This window comes from Lycorma delicatula, chromosome 7, assembly GCF_047948215.1.
Source record: "Lycorma delicatula isolate Av1 chromosome 7, ASM4794821v1, whole genome shotgun sequence".
Lineage (NCBI taxonomy): Eukaryota > Metazoa > Arthropoda > Insecta > Hemiptera > Fulgoridae > Lycorma > Lycorma delicatula.
The window spans coordinates 34399909-34420102 of NC_134461.1; the positions used below are offsets into that span (position 1 = coordinate 34399909).

A 20194-nucleotide genomic window follows, 5' to 3' on the forward strand; every position below is an offset into this window, starting at 1 on the left:
TAGATGATAAAAAAAAATTGCAGGTTTTATAAAATTTTAAAAGGCGTTTATAACTTATGAAATATAAATTTCTAGACAAATTCGAACGTAAAAATACCTGTTTAATTTTATTTAATTAATTTTCTTTATTGTGAAAAAATATTCTTCCAACGTATGTATTTGCAGTATAATTTTTTGTGTATTTATAAAAAAAAAAACCTACACTCTTCTTTGTGGATAGTTAATAAACATTTAGTTGAAAGGAAGATGAACTTAAGTATAGAGCATGGTTACCGTTAATTAATTAATTAACGATTTGCATTGATTAAATCAGGTAAGTGTTGATTGTATTTGTTAACAAGCATGAAAATTACTATAATATATAAACATGTATAAATATACAGAATCTAATTAGACTGTAAAGTCTTTATAAATTGTACATATAGTTAGCATTTTGCTTGTAAAATTATTTACTGATAATTAGTTAATAAATACTAATTACATATATACTTTAAAAAAAATCTGATATGGATACTACATGACTTACTTGTACGCCAATTAAATTACATATACACATTTTTTAATATTAAAATTACATAAAATTATATAACTTCTGATATTTTTTCATTTTTCTCTTTATTGTTATTATTGAATTATTGTTTGTTTTAAAAAGTCTTTACAATCGGAGGTTAATAATAATTTTTAATAAATCAATATATTTAAATTAAAAAAAAGGAGAGGAAGTGATGCGAAGCCTTCCCCTTTTAAAATCCAAATATTTCATTAATTATATTTTTATTTGGCTAAAACTCTGGAACCATTGAATATAAGTACCACTTATATCGTTGAAAAGCTCTTAATGAGGGCTTATTACTGCAGTTAAGAAAAAATCCAAAATCCAAATTGTTTGGATTTCGGGCTTTTTTGGACACTTTTGGTCCAGTCAATTACAATCAAAAGGGGAGGTGCGCAACTAGATGTTACAAAGGTTCTAAATCCAAAATTTCAACATCTTACGGCTAAACGTTTTTGAGTTACGCGAGATACGTACGTACAGACATCACATCGAAACTAGTCAAAATGAATTTAGGGATGGTCAAATTGGATATTTTCGTTGAAATAAAAAAAAAATGTTTTGCGATCACAATACTACCTTTACTTCGTACGAGGAAGTAAAAAGAAAAAAGAAAAAGGAATAATAAACAATTATTGGGGAGTTTTCGATATTTTTTTTTAATAATAATAAACGAATTGTTTAATATTTTAAACAAAGGATATTTCGTTATTCAGAAATATGTTTCTTTTTAACATACTTAAAAAAAGGTCAATTTTCAATTAGATCGGGTTTTTTTAAAATTTCTTTTATGTATGTTCAATCCTAATTTTTCTCAAAATGACGAATTAAAATGATTGTGTTAATATATTTTTTGAGAAAAATCCTCTGGTTTTCCGTTATAAGCTTTTTATACTTTATTTAAATAAAACCTTTTTTTACAACAAATTGTGTATATATATATATTTTTTTTACTGATGAATTAATTCACTACAGAAGATTCTAGATGGGAATGTGAAAATGGAAATTAGTATTGTTTGAATCTGGATTCGAACCCTGGACCTCTGGATGATTCGTTCTACCACTCCACCACAGTGATGCATTGTTTGAAAATATTTTTAATATTTATCTTTTTTATTGGCTATGTTGTTTAGTGTAGATTTTATATCGTAATAGTATTAAATCTGAAATTATTCTGTTTTTCTACACATTTTTACATGAAATAAAAAAAAAATAGTTAAAAACCTTTGTAAAAATAAATTTTATCTATTTCTGCAGCTTTGAAACTGTACATACAACCGAGCGCTTTCACCTGAACTGTTCAGCCTTTGGTATATATTTAGCCGTATTGCACGCCACATAGTAAGAGCTTCGATACTCCAAACATTCGATATAAGTAAGTTTTAACATTTTTTTATAATTGCTGATTTATTGACCGGCCTTTTAAAAGAAAGTATTATACAAAAAAAAATTATTTCCAAATTTCAAACAGCATTAGCTCATGTTTGGTAATTTCTATCTTGTTTCTTTGAATTATTTTTTGCCACTAAACAAATTTATGCTTTGCATTTGCAAACGATTATTTTTTATACAATAGGGAGTTTTGTAGGTTTAGCCGTATTTTAAATAAAATTAAAGCTATAACGCTTAAAATAAATTTAAAATAATAATAAGAGCGACTTACGAAGTAAAACAAAATATCTTTTCAACTCAAAACTTCCACTTTTTTATAAATCAGTGTAGAATTAATGGTTAGTAGTTTTTGATAAATGCTTTTAATTTGACTCTACTAAATCTCATAATTTAACAAAGAATTAAAAAAAAAATTGTTTACTTTGTAGAGCCGTTCATTTTTTTTAAAGTAGGTTAAAATTATTTAAAAAGAGCGTAATAAATAAATATATATGCTTTTAGTTTTTAAGATATATTGATAAAAAATAATGAACCCTTTTTAATCACGTTTTGTTGATACACAAAATAATATTATTATTGAAAGAAAATACTCTAACATTTTATTATTTTAATTTTAAATTCTGTAATTTTTTAAAATCAGTATTTACAAACATCGATTCGTTTAATATATTTTTAAGCGTACATACTAAGAAAATTAGTTTTGAAATTTAGTATAACATGTATTATCACGTCTTCGATTGATGGTAGATATTGATTAAAAGTGTCATAGATTATTCTTTCTGTATATCAATTCTAAAAAAACTGTATAAATATGTATGACATCATTTTTTATGCGTAACCAGATTTAATATTAATATATGAGGATTGGGGTATTATATTATTTTTATTAATAATTGTAAAAAAAATTAAAAGAAATTTTTTTGCCGTAGAATGGATGCACTGACTTTCAGGAAGTACGTCACGTGTTCACGGTTCGACCAGGATATTGTGAGAGCAAACTAAAAATTTCTTATAAATACAATTTACTACTCCAAAATCATTGAAAATAGAATAAATAGATACAACATACTGAATAGTAGCACAAATAAAAAGGACACAATTTGTTTAAATACAATTAAATTATAAATACCAGAATACTGTCCAATTTACTGAAAACGTTATAATAATCTCTAGAACCTGATATTGCAATAACAAGATAACATTAGAAAAGTCTGAAGTTCATACCATTCACTTTCCGCAAGTATTATTACTTTTAACGACCCTGCACTTCATGAATGATACAATACTTTGTATAAATTAAAGTTTCCACTTACCAAGAATTTTCAATATATATGTCCTAGTACTTTCGGAGTCACCACTCCATCATCAGCGACTTCATAGAAGATATAATTCAAAACATACGCCCAACTTCTTCATGTATAATTATATTTTAAATTAAAATTGTTACTTTGACAATAGTCGCTCGTCAAAAAATTAAAAATAAGAGTAGTAAACATCTTACCCACATGACGTTACATTCTTATTAAGCTATAAATTATTTTTAATTTTTTGACGATCGTCTACTGCGAACTAACAATTTTAATTAAAAATACAATTATACATGGAGAAGTGGCGTGTATGAGTTTTGAATTACGACTTCTATGAAGTCCCTGATGGAGTGGTGAATCCGAAAATACTAGGACATATATTGAAAATTGTTGGTAAGTCGAAACTTTTAATTTATACAAATTATATTAATACCAACGGTGCCAAATGATTAGGAAATTGAATGTAATAACGGTCAATTTTAATATTTTTCTTTCTTTTTCCTGTTTAGCCTCCGATAATTACCGTTCAGGTATTACTTCAGAGAATGATATGTATGAGTGTAAATGAAGGGTAGTCTTTGTATAGTCTCAGCTCGACCGTTTTTGAGATGTTTGGTTAATTGAAACCCAACCATCAAAGAACACCGGTATCCACGATCTAGTATTCAAATCCATGTAAAAATAATTGACTTTACTAGTAAAGTAAAAATAAAATAATCGACTATCAAATCAGCTGATTTGAGAGGACGCGTTCACCACTAGATCAACCCGGTGGGTTATTACTATACCTAGGAAGACAAAAAAAAATCGATTAAAAATATGTAATAAATAAAAAAATAATTTTTTCTATTTTTGGCAAATGGGGAGAATCTTGGGATAATTTTTTTTTAAATGGTAAGAAGGTGTATGTACGCATGTACTGAGCTTAATACAAAGTGGGGTTACGTTTGTAAAATTTAGAAAAAAATCACCGCAAAAAACTATCTTTCCTAACTACTGGAAATATTAACTCCAAACGTTTACCAACAAATTGCTCTGTATGCATGAGTTTCTGCGCCAAATTCCATAAAAATCTGTTTATTCAATCAAAATTTATTAAGGGTTTTTAAATATATTTTTAATTAAATTTTTTTTAAACAAAATGTGTTTGAATGCATCCATCATCATCATCAGTTACAGAAAAAAAAAAACAACACAATTTATAAAAAAAAACAACAAAGTCGTTATACTTTCCTGAACATTGATTTTTTATTTTTATATAGTGGAAAAATAATGAAACATGAAAAAGTTTTAAAAATTCAAAAAATCGATATTTTTTTACTTTTTTCTGCTCCCCCACACCCAAAATCACCTTCTAAGAAAGTTTTGATTGTTTTCATCGTTTACTGAGCTAAATTGGAAAAAAATTTTAATAAATCCATTGAAAAACCTACAGCTATTAAAACGTTATCTAAGATTTTTTTTTTGTTTTGTGGGGGGATGAATTATGATGAAATTTTATTGTAATATTATTATTAAAAAAATTAATAAACTACAAAAAAAAGCTTTAAAAGAGAGAAAATTATTTGATTTGTCTATGTTTACTAAGTTAAATGGAAGAAAATAAAATAAAAAAACACCGAAAAATATACTACCAATAAAAAATTGATTTCCTGGCATGAGTTACTTATTTCCACTGTTAACATAAATACTTATTTATTTTAATAGTATTTAATTTATTCTTTTATATTAACAGTATCAATTTTATTTATTTATTTTTATAGTATTTACTGTTTTATTTATTTATAGTATTTATTTTAATAGTGAAAAGATTACACATGGAAATAAACTAAAAACAGATTTTTTTAATTACAAAATTCGATAATTTTATACTTTTATCGGTTATCCTACCGGTATATACCTTTTCTTTTTCCTGTTTAGCCTCCGGTAACTACCGTTCAGATAATACTTCAGAGGATGAATGAGGATGATATGTATGAGTGTAAATGAAAGTGTAGTCTTGTACATTCTCAGTTCGACCAAATCAGCTGATTTGGGAAGACGCGTTCACCACAAGACCAACCCGGTAGGTTTTCATTTTCAATACTGTTTACCAGTAACTCACCGAACAACTTCCTGCAGTCACCCATTATCCACAATGGAATGCTCGTAATGTACTCTTCTCATTCGTTGATACTGATGCGCCGTCACCGCAACCGCGTCGAACTTTGGTTTTGGAAACTACTCTGTCATAACTTGTTATCACGACTACGCCAAACACGGCCTCGCTGATTTACTCGCAGAACCTGACTGTTCCCGCTTGTCCTGGCAGTATTTATATCCCATTATCTGCAGAACCAGTACCCGCTTCATTCCTTTAATTGTTGAAACGTAATAATTTTCATCGTCTACGCCCTTACGCCCTTACGTTTTCCCATAAATTTTATTCCGGTCCGGTAACCGTTCTGGTCAAAAACAGCTTTTGAAGATGCAATTATCTGTATTACAAAGAACAGATTGTTAAACGGAAATTTAGTCTGAGAAAAGAATCCATTTTAGTTTCTTCTGGATTCTTCTTTTCTTTATTATTTTCTCATTCTTTCATCTAAATTAAAAGAAATTCATTTCCCGGGTCAGTTATAGTGGTCCTGTTGTTACAATATCTAATGAACATCTCTACTCTACTAGTAACAGTAGAAATATCGTGATTCTAAGAAGAAAAAAATGGGAGATTGTAGAGATTATTTTCTTCAAGAAGAAAAGAGAAAGTATTTGAGAACTCATCGATTATGAATGAATTTCTAAAAAATGTACCTTTAAGAATATTATTACAATATTATAAATAATTGTTAATTGTTACAAAAGTTGAAATAGATTTTTTATTTATTTGAAATAAATTTTTTATTTAAATTAATTGTGGCATGAAAGTTGATTGCTACTGCTGGAAAGAAAATATAAACCAACAGAGTGAAAAGGTGGTAGAACGCCGAAGAAAATATAGGTATCACCCGGCTAAAGCCGCGTTCCGGTAAAGTCCTACAACTGTATATCGTTTCTGATGCACGGCGTACACACATACACAACATAATTTAAATATCTATCATTTTATTTAAATATAATATTTTTTCGTTTATTTAATTATATGATTCTAACTAAAGCGCGCGCGCGCATACCGTATTTAATTCGCGCAGGTGTGGCGGTACTGGCGGGGACGGTCGGCATTAACTATACTAATGTAATTTCACAACTTAATTGAACAAATTTTGCTTGTACGGTCGGCAGACTGGTGTAACCGCGAGGCTTAACGCTCCACGTACCGAGTCAACTGGAGAGTAGAGTGCGATTTTTCAAAACTTTTTTTTTGTAAATATTGTTATTTACAAAGTGCCTAAGAAAAATAATATTTTAATTAGGTGAAATCTCGAGATATTGAAGGTGACCTTGCTCTACAGCCTCACCCCCTTGACCTTTTAAGTTGAAAATTTAATGGTATCAATATGTAGAAGTAATCTAACCAAGTTCGGTCTAAATCGGTCCAGCAGTTCTGGAGATATAAGGTGATATAGTTAGTTAAATGCGATCGTGTGTTCATCCGGAAAATTTCCATCCGGTTTTTTGTGTTCCTTAGGTGTCAAATCGTCAAGATCTGGTGAAAACCGCATACGCTCAAATTGGACCGATTACAATACTTTTACTTCTATAGATATAGCTCTACTCTAGCGCTATCTTACGGGGAACTAAAACTTTTCTAATCATTCATTTAATTTATACAGACTTCCATGACGGAATGGTCTCAGTTTTTTATCCGGCGATTGTTTCGAATCCTAGTCCAGCAAGTTCTTTTTCTACATACGCTAAAAATTTCTATTTCTAATAGGTTAGCAACTACGGAAGGGCATTCGACTTGTTATTAAATTTTCGGCCTATGTTAAAAATAAGGATTTTATATCGCAGAGTTAATTCCATATATATTTGCTTGACTTGAAATGAATAGTAGTTATTGTATCAAAAGAAATATATATATATATATATATATATATTATTCCTATTTTAGAAGTAGAGGTAAGAGTAAATAAGTGGGAAAAATAAATGGCAGTATTGAAGTAAAATCGGAAGTCTTCTTTCCTGTTAAAATTTAAAACATGTTTTAAATTTTTCATGTTACGTAAGGTTAAAGTCATTCAATTTAACGTAATGTGTGTTTATTATACTGTAGATGCATATAAAATTATTGTCTTGAAAATCTTAATTTAAGTTTTGTTTTATTTTCAGCCTGCTTACTTCTCATTTCTTTTTTTTATAAGTAATTATATAAATTATATCTTTTTATCATATGTTTTTTAACAAGAAATCTTTTTGTATTGTAGTTCACTTTACTCATTACCTTGTAAAACTTTATCCATTGCCCAAAACTTTCTTTTATTTTCTTACGCTCTTACTTTAATCTGTTTGAAAATTAAATCTGATACGGCAGTCTGTCAGCAGTCATCCTATTTAGATGTTAATACTGACATCGCACTGTAAATTCTCATTTTGTTAGGAGATTTTAGTCTCTAATTTTATTTTATTAGTCCAACAACACCATTTTATAGCTTATTCTCTAATAAGTTATTTTTTTATAATTTCAACTTGTTTTTATCCATTTAATTAAATATTATGATTTGCAATAAGATTATTCTTTAATGCCACAAGTATGTAGATGCTTTATGAAATTTTAAACGGATGTATTTTTCGTTATATAGATAGAAAATTCTTGCGATATAATTATAAAAAAAGCTGACAACACAGTTGTAGGACTTTCCCATCACGCGGCTTTTTTCTGAAGCACGGCTTACACACACAACTTAATTAAAAATATTTATCATTTTATTTAAATAAAATATTTTTTTGTTTATTTAATTCAATGATTCTACCCAAAGCGCGCGCGTACCGTATTTCATTCGCGCGGGTTGTGGCGGTACTAACGGCCACTTTAAATAAATTTTTACACTTTAAATATTATTCATTTATTTAATTCTACCGCTCACTTGTGATGTCACAACATAGCAACAGCCGGCCGCCGTGGCGCGAGTGGTAGCGTCTCGGCCTTTCACTCGGAGGTCCCGGGTTCGAATCCCGGTCAGGCATAGAATTTTTCACATACAAATACAAATCATTCATCTCATCCTCTGTGCAGTAATCCTTAACTGTGGATCCGGAGGTTAAAAAAAAACATAGCAGACAACTACAGCAGGTGTACGTCAGTGCTACATTAACGCTCCTTGTGGTGAGACGGGGTACCTTTATTAAGAATCCTTATGAAATGTAGTTGTGCATGCATTTGGCAAAAGGAATAAAATAAAATATTTGAAAATTTGTTTGGGTCCGGCCAATAAGTGGTATGTTGGGTACGTAGCGGGGGGTGGCTGGGTTAAGACCCCCACCTTGGTAAGGAATAAATTTGTGGATCCAACGAGATGCTAATAGAAAAAAAACTGCAACGAAAAAGACCCACTATACTTCCTTCCACAACGTTTCAAAATTATTACCATTTTTGGAGTGACGGTGTAATTTAGCTCAAAAACTTTTACACAAAAGATACTTTTTTTATTATTGTTCATAAAAATATTTAAAAAAACAATTTTAGCGGCCTTTGAAATTCGATACCTCACACCACTATGTTTGTAAGTTTCAGTGCGAACCCCAAATGGGGTTTTTTAGGGTCCGGCCAATAGGTGGGGGTTAGCGCATCCATTTTGTGAAGGAAAAATTCTTGGGTACAACGAGAAGCCAATAGAAAAACCTCCAACGAAAATCATCACTTACACTGCCTTTTATAACTCTTTTAAAATTAAAACCAGTTTTAGTGGTGGGGGTGAAATTTAGGAAAATTTTCTTTTTACAAAAGTTCTTTATTAATATTCACAAAATTATTAAAAAAAAATAACCTCAATTATGCAAAATCTGCATTCGTTTTCCCCCGTTTAACCCCCATCCCCTTACCTTTTGAATTGAAAAATTAATAGCATCGATAGCATCAATAGCCCCTATTATACAAATATTATAGTTAAGTTTGGTGAAAATCTTCAAGTACTTCAGGAAATATAAGGCGATTTACACGCCAACATACGTACATACATACATACATACATACATACATACGTACATGCGGTCGCACATTTTGTCGCGAAAATTTCGATGCCATTTTTCGGTTTTCTGGGGTCCTTAGGGATCAATTTGTCAAGATTCGGTGAAAACAGAATATTCCCAATTTTGACAGATCACCATACTTTTCCTTTTATATAGCTATAGCTGCTATATAGACCGGGAAAGCAATACAATTTCATAATTTAGATTATTTTTGTTCAAATGTAAAAAAAAACATTTCCTAACAAAGATTAATCATAAAACCTATATTCTGTATTTTTCCTCTCATTTAATCTTCTACAACTATTGTAAACGATAATCTTGGAATCGATTTCGACGTATGTGCTTGTCAAAAGATTTGTTCATTTAAATCTGTTTGGATCCATCCAAATTATATGCTCCATGAAATTTAATTACTTATTTTATTATCGGTGTTATTATTCTTATTTTTCTTATCGGTGTTTCTGGGTCTTCTTAATTTTGATAGATCTCGTTGTTATATTTCAGTCTGTATGCTTCTTCCGTAATCTTTGGACCATGGATTTTCCTTGGTAAGCTTTGTTTTGATATTCAGCAAATTTTCAAGGTCTAGATCTAATGTTTCAGGGCATTGTAAGATTACCGATCTTAATAAGTTGTATAATTTCTTAATTTCACGATCTATTTGATATTATTTTTATTGTAGATGTCTTTGGTGATAAATCTAAGCTTAATATTTTAGTTTCATCTGACACTTTATCTATTCTTATTTTGCTTATTAATTTTCCTAGGCACTTAAATTGGTTGGTGACTTTTATCTTTCTGTATTTAACCCCCATTGTTTTTTTGTGAATGATAAATTTATTTTTTATTTTTGCTTGGTGATACGGCAACATAAGCTTGAAGCTTGTGCGTGGGATATGGAAATGGAATTTTGTAGCCATGAAAAATTCCATGCTTGACCGGGATTTGAACCCGGACCCTCCGGATGAAAGGCCAAGTCACTACCTACCACTCTACCATGGAGAACGATTTTTCATTCGTTCTGGTGAAGGATACCTGTAGTCTTTCTTTTTTGGCTATTCCTGTTAACTCTTCTATTTGTGTTACTGCGTGCCTTGCTTCGGAGCTAAAAGAGCCAGATCGTTCGTTTTATTATTTTTATTTTTAAGAAAGATCTTTCGGTTTTATTTTTATTTAGAATATGGATAAGCATACAAGACAAATTGCCTGTATGAAAACAAGCAGTTTGTATGAAACGAAAAGACAGAAAACTTGCGTCTTAAAAATAAGAATTGTAGAAAATAACTTGACAAAAATTATAATACATTTTTAATATTATTTTCTGTAATCAATATAAACAGGACAGACAAAGCAGCTTTGGAAATCCGGAAGTTTAAATTAGAAAAATTATATTTCCTAACAAAAAAAAAAAATAAATTACAACAAAAAGAATCTTTCTATAACACAAAATTAATGCATTGTAATCCTAAGAGGACCAGAAATCTTATTTGGAATTAGAACACCGAATTCTTTCGAAGTCGAGAATTCTAAGGTTTAAATCCTAGTAAAGGCTTTTGTCAATAAGTTTATACTGATTTAAATACTAAATCGAGGATACCGGTGTTCTTTGGTGGCTGGGTTCCAATTAACCGCACATCTCAGAAATGATCGACCTGAGACTGTACAAGACTACACTTGATTTACATACATACATTTCATCCTTTGAAGTAATACCTTACGTTGGTTCCGGAGGTTAAATAGAAACGAGAGAGAACACAAAAGCTGACTGGTTTAGAAAATCTCCTCATAATCGAAAGGAGAATCTACAACCTCATAAAAAAGAAAATGGGTACTAAACTTTAATCAAATTAGGTAATGTATAAAACCCAAATAAATTTGGAAACCGTAGTTAGAAAAAAACAGATTGAAATTCTTCAGATATACGATCCGAACTGAATTCAAAAAAATTAATTTAAAAATTCCTCGGAAAGTAAACTTTAGTGTGTGTGTAATTTTTATAAAAATATTTACCAATTTCTAAATTTTCGAAATTCAACCTTGAAAGTGGTGAAGAAAGGTAAAAATATTTTAACAATGCTTGAAAATTTTCCCCGTTTTTTGACTATATTAAACGAGGTATTCAGTAGATTGGAGCTTACAAATACTTTTCAGATAAATATCTAAAACCCATTTCCGGGTTTTTTGAATTTCAAATTTTTAAGGTTTGCCACAGTATACAGCGCAACGGCTCAATCAACACAGTCACTGTTGCTATATATAATACACGATTGGCTGCATCTGATTCCGATTACTTGACTAAATCACATAAAATAAAAGTAATTAAAAAAAAATTAAAAGCAATTAAAATCGGTCATTTCTTAGTGATGTTGGTCAGGTAACGATAAGAACCGGGCAAAACACATTTTTACCCGTACTTCATAGGTAACTAATATTTTTAACATGGAGACAAACTGTTTTTAAATTCATATACTTAGATCACTCAACGTTAAGGCCTTTACTGACAAGAATGTTGCTGTGAAGAGATTAAAATACACTGACAGAATTTACAAATTGAACAGGCTTTAATTTTTATTTATTATTATTATAATTATTCTCATAAGCATGAGTTTAATGATCACATGAGGGTCTTGGTTAAATCGGGAAGGTCGATTGAAGCGAGCCCTGACCGGTTAAAAACCCTTGACCACAACGGGAAACTCAAGTAACCATATAGCACGGGCGAAGCTAGACGAGTCTGCTGTGCACATATAAAAAAATCCCATTTGGCACTCTGGAAGACGGAGATATATTTCACCGGTGCTAAGTAGAGGATAAAAACCCACCGGGTTGGTCTAGTGGTGAACGCATATTCGCAAATCAGGTGATTTCGAGGTCGAAAGTTCCAACGTTCAAATCCTAATAAAGGCAGATATTTTTATACGGATTTGAATACTAGATCGTGGATACCAGTGTTCTTTGTTGGTTGGGTTTCAATTAACCAACATTTCAGAAATGGCGACCTGAGACTGCAAAAAAATACACTTATACATATCATCCTCATTCATCCTCTGAATTAATACCTGACGGTGACTCCCGAAGGCTAAACAGGAAAAAAAGTAGGGGATAAAAAATATTTCCACCTTAAAGTTAAGAAAAAGTTCAAATTTACTCAATACGACAATGGGTGGATGCGAAAAAAGTTTCACATGTTTATAATAATAGCAAATCATAGCCCCATCTTATAATTTCAGCAAAGTTTTGGTCATCCTTTGCCATAAGGATGCTCATATCAAAAACTGTTTCAGACAAAGGTTTTAGGTAATGTTTAGAGGACTAACGACCACTTTAAACCGATTCGATGCTGTGCCTATTAAGGGAGGGATGATTCCTTTTTATCTTTGAAACCCCATTTCTTCCACCCCCTGGACCAATGGTCAGTGATATCCAAAAACTTTACTTATATAAGTTTTAGGCTCTTATCCAAAGAATAGTAGGAACATTAAACGAATTCGATATTTTAATTAATAAGAAAGTTTCAGCTATATTTTGTTTTTTTGTTTTTTTTTAAAAAGCCTCCATTTCCACCCCGATGGTCGGATTTAGCCCATTAACGAATTCGACCGAAATTTTCGGTCGTTATATTTTATGTATTGACCCAACAAAAACTGTTGAAGGTAAATTGATAAAAGGTTGTGTACACGTTCTTCTAACAGTGTAAGTGCACATTAAGAAAGGTTTTTTTGAATTCTGAGTTTAAGGGGGTAAAATGGAGTAACATTAAAATTTACTATTTTTTAAAATTTCTCAGTGATAACTGAAGATATCAACTTGATCTTTGGTGTGTGTAATCATGTGAATATCTAAAAACAAATTTCTAGATTTTTTGAGATTCCGAGCGTAAAGAGATAAAATGGGGTAATATTAAATTTTACTATTTATTAAATTATTTTACAATTTTTTTGAGTTTCTCGATAATAAAAGAAATTATAAATTTGATTTTTGGTATGTTTAATCTTCATGTGAATATCTACTAAACTAATTTATAATTTTTTTTTTGAAATTCGACATTGAAGGAGGTGAAGAAAGGAAAAAAATTCAAACAACGATTGAAAATTTTCCCCAATTCTGACTATAATGAACATGATACTCATTCGATCTGGGTTTGCAAATATTCTTCAGATAAATATCTAAATCAATTTTCGGGTTTTTTGAATTTTATTATTTTAAAAGGTAAAATCATAAATTCTTTTTTACATTTTTGCCGTTTTATGCTACCGTTATTAAATCAATCTTTATGAGATTTGGTAACATTACGATGGTAATTCATGTATGTATTTCGCGTGAGAAGCTGCGGTAGGAAATCTAAAAACCAGTTTTGTAGGTCCTGTACTGATTAGTGTGTTGCTCTGAAGTAATAACAATACTTCGAAAAAATTTTATAAATTTGCAACAGCCTTTAATTTTTATTTATCATTATTATTCTCACAAGCATGAGTTCAATGAATTCATGAGGTTCCAGGGGACAGAGTTCCTGGCTAGATGGGAAGGGCGAGTGAAGAGAGCCTTCACCGACTAAATATCCCCTGACCGTGACGGAGAAAGCAAGTAACCATACAGAATATATATATATATATATATATGTGTGTGTGTGTGTGTGTGTGTGTGTGTGTGTGTGTGTGTGTGTGTATACACATACATGTATGCTCGTGAGTGTAAGGTGTATGGGTTACATAAAAAGTTCATTAAATTAAATTTTGTAACGATAAAAGGATTCTCTTAATGTCATTTGATGCTATATAAATTGGTGAAATATAATTTTACGTACTCTTTCTATGATTATTTTTTTCCTTTTTGGTACGTTTCATTATATAATATTTTTGTATTTGTATACTGTTCCTTTTAGCAATACATATAACCAATTATTATAATTTTTTTTGTATACATTTTATGTTTAGTAAAAGGCATAAAACCATAAAATAAAAATTGTCAAGATGACTTTGCCGCTCGTTAATTTTAATTGATTTGTTAAGTAAATTTATATTCATGTAAGTATAAAAAATAGAATTTAATGGTAAGGTAACATGTATGATTGGCGAACGAAAATTTTGCTTTATTATTGTTATTTTTTAATTCAAAGAAAAAGATAACAAAATGCGACGTATCAAGTTCAGGTCAGTAAGTTCGACTTCAAGAAAAAAGATACCGTTTTTCATGCTTCAGTTACGTATTCATTGTAATTTTTTTTAATGTTTTTTTTTTTTTAATTTTTTGATGAAATTATATAACATTGTAGACGTTTTTTCATTTGGTCGACTCTCATACTCAAATGGAAGCATTCAGATACAATTAATTTTTAAGAAAATAATCACTAAGTGATCATATAACTTAATAAAAATTTTTAAAATCATTTAAAAAATATACAGATACAGCCATAATTTTAAATAAACAAAGTTGTAATTTTCTAGGAAGGGGATGAAAAATTTTGGATAATTTTTTCTTCAAGAAATACTAAAGTTTAAGGGCTATAAAAAAGTTAAGATTTTTACATTTTGGCAAATGGATTTAAATTTAAAAAAAACTAAAAATTTTCTATTTCTACTTGTACGAAGTAAAAGAAGTATTGTGATCGCGAAAAATATCTGTTTTAAGATTTCAACGGAAATATCCATTTTCACCATTTCTGAATACATCTTGACTAGTTTCGGTGTGACGTCTGTACATAAGTACGTATGTATCTCACATATAACTCAAAAACGATTAGCCGTAGAATGTTGAAATTTTGGATTTAACATCTAATTGTGCACCTCCCTTTTTGATTGCAATTGACTGAACCAAAAGTGTCCAAAAAGCGCAAAATCCAATTTTTTTTTTGGATTTTGAACTATTTCTTAGCTGTAGTAGTAAGCCCTCATTGAGAGCTTTTCAACATTATATCATAAGCGGTACTTATTTTCATTGGTTCTAGAGTTATAGTGAAATAAAATTTTAATTAATGAAATATTTGGATCTTAAAAGGGGAAGGCACATCGTTTCGAATCAGACTCATCTCCTTTTTTTTAATTTAAATACATTGGTTTATTAATAATTATTATCCTCTGCTTGTAAAAAAAACACGAACGATAATTAATAATTCAATAACAACAAAAAAAAATTATGAAAAAATATCACAAGTTATTAATGAAATAATATTTTATGTTATTTTTATTAAAAAAAAAAAAAAAAAAATGTGTATATATAATTTAATAGGCGTACAAGGAAGTCATATGGTGTTCACATCAGAATTTTTCCTAATGTGCACGTTGGAATCTGATCAACTAGTGAACAATAAGCAACCCCCCTCCACCAACGGCCCTATGAGATGATAGTGATATGTACTAGTAAATAAGGTGTAGCCTTTACAGACCCAGGCCGACCATTCCTGAGACGTATGGTTCATTTAACTCCAACCACCAAAATGCCCGTTATCCACTGTCTACTATTCAAATCCGTATAAAAACAAATAAAGTTTACAAGGATTTGAACCTCAGAACCTTCGACGTTCAAATATCAGCTGTTAAACAAGTGATTTGTGAAGAAGAGTTTACCACTAGACCAGCCGGGTTCGCTAGATCTATTATGTATGGTGTGCTAAACCTGGACATAATTACTTTATGGATAGAAATAATTAATGAGAATTATCAGGTTTTAATAACTAAAAAATTACATAAGAATCTTAAGTTTAAAATTATTTCTTTTACTTTTACCTGTAAAACAAGTAATTAGGATTATATATATAAAAAAAAAAGTAGAATTATTATTTGTAAATGCATACGTCACCCGTGCCTCAGACCGATAACCTGTACACACTCGTCGACTGGTGTTTTATTTCAAACCGGATTCTTATGCAATGGTATTTATAATAGTTAAAACGTTTAGCACGTCACAAAATAAAGAAAAAATAATGATTTTCCGTAATATTTAGATTAATTTCTTTTCTTTTTTAATCTTATTTTTGATCGGTGGAGAAAATATTGAGTACATGATATCGTAAGAAAAATATAAGGAATGGAAGGAACTTTTCTATTAGAAAAGTATATGTTTTCTTGTTTTTATTTTTCAGTTGTTAGTATTGAATGTATTACAGTAAAAATCACAAGTTATTCACATCAATGTAGGCTATTCACAAAAGTATTGCTTAATGTATCAGCTAATTGGTTTGTTTCATTAAATAAAAAAAAGTATCAAAAACAGTCTACAAGATTTATTTCTTTGAGAATTATCTTTTGTGTGAATTTACGGTTGAAAAATTGATATAATAATGTATTTAAATAATTATCACTGAATATAATCTTTTAATCATATTTTTTTTACAATTTTTAATTATTTGTTTATTATTTTATAAACAAATTCTTCTTTATAATAATACTATTATTGTAGTATTAATACTACAATAATAGTATTATTATTGTAGTATATTAATACTACAATAATAGTATTATTATTGTAGTATTTTTATAAGCACATTCTTCTTTATAATAATACTACTATTGTAGTATTTTTCTACTTGAATAATCGCCAAAGAGTTAATTTTTTATCAGACTTATTTTAATTTTAGATTTTATTCTTACGTTATCTTTTAGCGTCGTAGTGAGTTTGTAATTGTCATTATATATATATATTTTTTTCCTGTTTAGCCTTCGGAAATCACTGTCAGGTATTACCTTAGAGGATGAGTGAGGATGATGTGTACGAGTGTAAGTGTAGTCTTGTAGTCTTAGGTCGATCATTTCTGAGATGTGTGGTTGATTGAAACCCAACCACCAAAGAATACCGGTAACCACGATCTAGTATTAAAATCCGTATAAAAGTAACTGCCTTTACTAGGATTTGAACGTTGGAACTCTCGACTTCGAAGTCAGCTGATTTGCGAAGACGCGTTCACCACTAGACCACCCGGTGGGTTTCATTATATATATATATATATATATAATGAAACCCACAATAATTTTGTGATTCATAAATTTCACATTAATTAATTAGACGACTGTACAAAAAGGAGTGTAATGCATTTAGGATTTATGTATGTGTTTTACAGTAGCAGCTCAACGGTTGAACCGATTTAGGTGTATGACCCCGCCCTGGAATCCTTACGTTACCGGGACTGTCATAGGATATATATATATATATAATAATAATAATAATAATAATAATAATTATTATTATTATTAAGTACGAATTGGCGTTCTGGGGACGAACAACAGATTCTTTTAATATTTCTTTTCTTTTATTTTCTATGGCTGTTCTTCTGCCTTCTATCTTTTTTACCAGATGTTCGGTTGTTAGTTTTCTTTTAAGTAATTATTTTTTTTTATTAACTAAAAGATCATTTATTTTCATTCATTCATCCATTCATTCAGTCCACCTAGTGGTTAACAAGTCGTTAAGAATGATGACCTAATAGAAGAAAAAGTTCCATTTATTCAAAAACGAGTCGTTTCTTAACTACGGCATAAATTAGAAAATAGTAGTAAATTAATTTTTTTTTTAACACCCCCAAGGCAACCGCTCCTCGCCGGTTAGACATAACTCGGTTGCCTCAGGATTTCCGAGACAGCAGCCTGTCCCCCTAACTTGGCCCAACCCAGAGGCCACCCACCTGAGGTCCCCCCTGGATCGCAAGGACGCCCCGACTCCCTCTTCCGGGCAGCCTAGACGTCCCTCCTAAAGAGGGCTACCCGTCCCCGTTCCTACCCTAGTAGGATCCAGACATGTATTACTCATGCCCGACCCCTTACTCGGACCCTCTCACACCGCAAGGGTCCCCCATGCCACCATTAGAATCACCCCCGACTCCCCCAGGTGAACGGTAGAATTAAATAAATTAATGATATTTAAAATGTAAATAAGTAATTGAAGTAGCCGCTACTACCGCCACATCCGCGTGAATTAAATATGATGCTTGCGCGCTTTAGTTAGAATCACTAAATTAAATAAACCAAAAAATATTATATTTACATAAACTGATAAAAACCGAACTTGAGATATAAATTTTTACATAAAAATAACAAAATGGCGGACAGGCGGAGAATGAAGGAGAAATTGCCATTTTTCCTAAGGAAAGTTTTTGTTTAGTTTTACAATAGAATCCGAAAATGTATAGCCAGCCCACCTTTTTATAAACACCTTTATATATGTATTATTTACTATATATATATATTTTTTTTTTTTCATGGATTAATAGAATACTTTATATTGAAAGCTTTTTTTTGGGGGAAAAGAGAAATGTGTTATACATCCCTAGGGAGTTACCATATTCACTTTTATAAATAAACTTTCATTTAACATTGGATAAACTTAATATTTTTAAGCAGAACAGAAAATTTACTCATATTGTAGTTTTCTTTTTCCTTCTTAAAACATCACAATATTTTTCCTTTCTTACATTTACCTTTAAAAAAAATATATTTATGTATTTTTTTTTAATAATTTAATTATATTGACTTAGATGTTAGTTGATTTTCTTGAAGGTTTTATTTATTTTAAAATTATCTTGGTTTTTTTTTTAAATTTTTCCTTGTATTTTACTGAATAAATTTATATTTTTGATATTAAATTCTGAACTTTTGTTTGGAATAAGGAAAATTAGTGGTCCTCAAACTTTGGGCTAAGATTAAAACAAAACTATGAAAAAAGGGTTTCGGTTTTTGTTATGCTTAGTGTTTCTTGTGTGTTTATATACGCAGGATGTTTAAAAAAACCGTTTCAATACTTCAGAGGATGGTATTCGCATCTAAATAAAGAGATAGCTTTATATCAGTATATGTCCGGAAAAACTTAATTTATCGGCTATCCGCTAATTTTCTATTTTAATATAAAAATCTTTTTCTCTGGAGTGGATAATCGTAATGAGGTGAAATTTTAGTATACTACTAGTATACCTAGAGGTTTACTTTCAAAAAAATAATAAACCTGTTATCTTAATACATTTCAAAATGGCGGACATGTAAGATTTTTAATTGTTAATATCTTTACAATCGCTTGTTTATTTAAATGTTTTGGTATGAAAATTAAAATATTAGGCGTTTTATGATAAAGATAATGACATCTTACTTATTCAAATCCGTTAATAAATAACAAAGTTACGTCAAAAATTCTTAAAGTGAGTCACTCTATATTAAAAAACTATTTTCATTTCCTCCCGAATTAAATTAAATTCCTACATACGATCTGAACTGCAATAGTTTTATTAATGCTATTAGGTAATAAATTACAGAGATTTAATAATACTGATAATATTACGACTGAAAATGAAAACTGGATTTTTAATCTAGAGTGACTCATTAAAATAATTTTTGTCATCCCGCTGTTCATTGTATATTCTTGATAAAGTGAACGAAGTTAATGCGTTTTTAGAAAAAGTTATCTCTGACAAAGTTACCTTCCATGTTTCTGGTCACGTTAACCGTCATAATTATCAGATTTGGGGTAGCGAGAACCCTGATGTCGTTCAAAAAACACAATAATGGTGTTAGCCCGATAATTAACTTTTGGTGTGCGTTGACTGCTTATGAAATGATTGGACCATTTTTCTTTGCCGAGCCAACAATACTAGATATTTAGATATGGTACAGAAATATGCATTAGCACAAAGTGAACATGGGCCAACTCAACATTTTCTTCCAACAAGATGGCGCACAATCATATAAGGGACTACTTACATGAACAATTTCATCAACCTTGGATTCATTGTAATTTTTGCCACCTTGATCTCCTGACGTTACGGCACTTGATCTCTTTCTTTGGGAGATCGTCAAAGCAGAGTGTTTGGAATAAAGTTTGTCAAAATCAATGAACTAAAAAGAAGAATGGAAGGTGT

General features: G+C 30.0%; 1 protein-coding gene and 1 long non-coding RNA gene across 2 annotated transcripts in view; one reads left to right on the forward strand and one right to left on the reverse strand.

Moving 5' to 3' along the window:
* The window catches only part of Ms (neuropeptide receptor myosuppressin), a 193463-nt gene that overhangs the window by 88298 nt on the left and 84971 nt on the right, over positions 1 to 20194 (reverse strand). The window lies entirely within an intron of this gene.
* LOC142328098 (uncharacterized) overlaps positions 1 to 20194 on the forward strand; it is a 135566-nt gene that overhangs the window by 32527 nt on the left and 82845 nt on the right. Inside the window, exon 2 of the long non-coding RNA XR_012757187.1 lies at positions 1811 to 1928. This is a non-coding gene — a long non-coding RNA (uncharacterized LOC142328098). The remainder of the gene's footprint in view (positions 1 to 1810; positions 1929 to 20194) is intronic.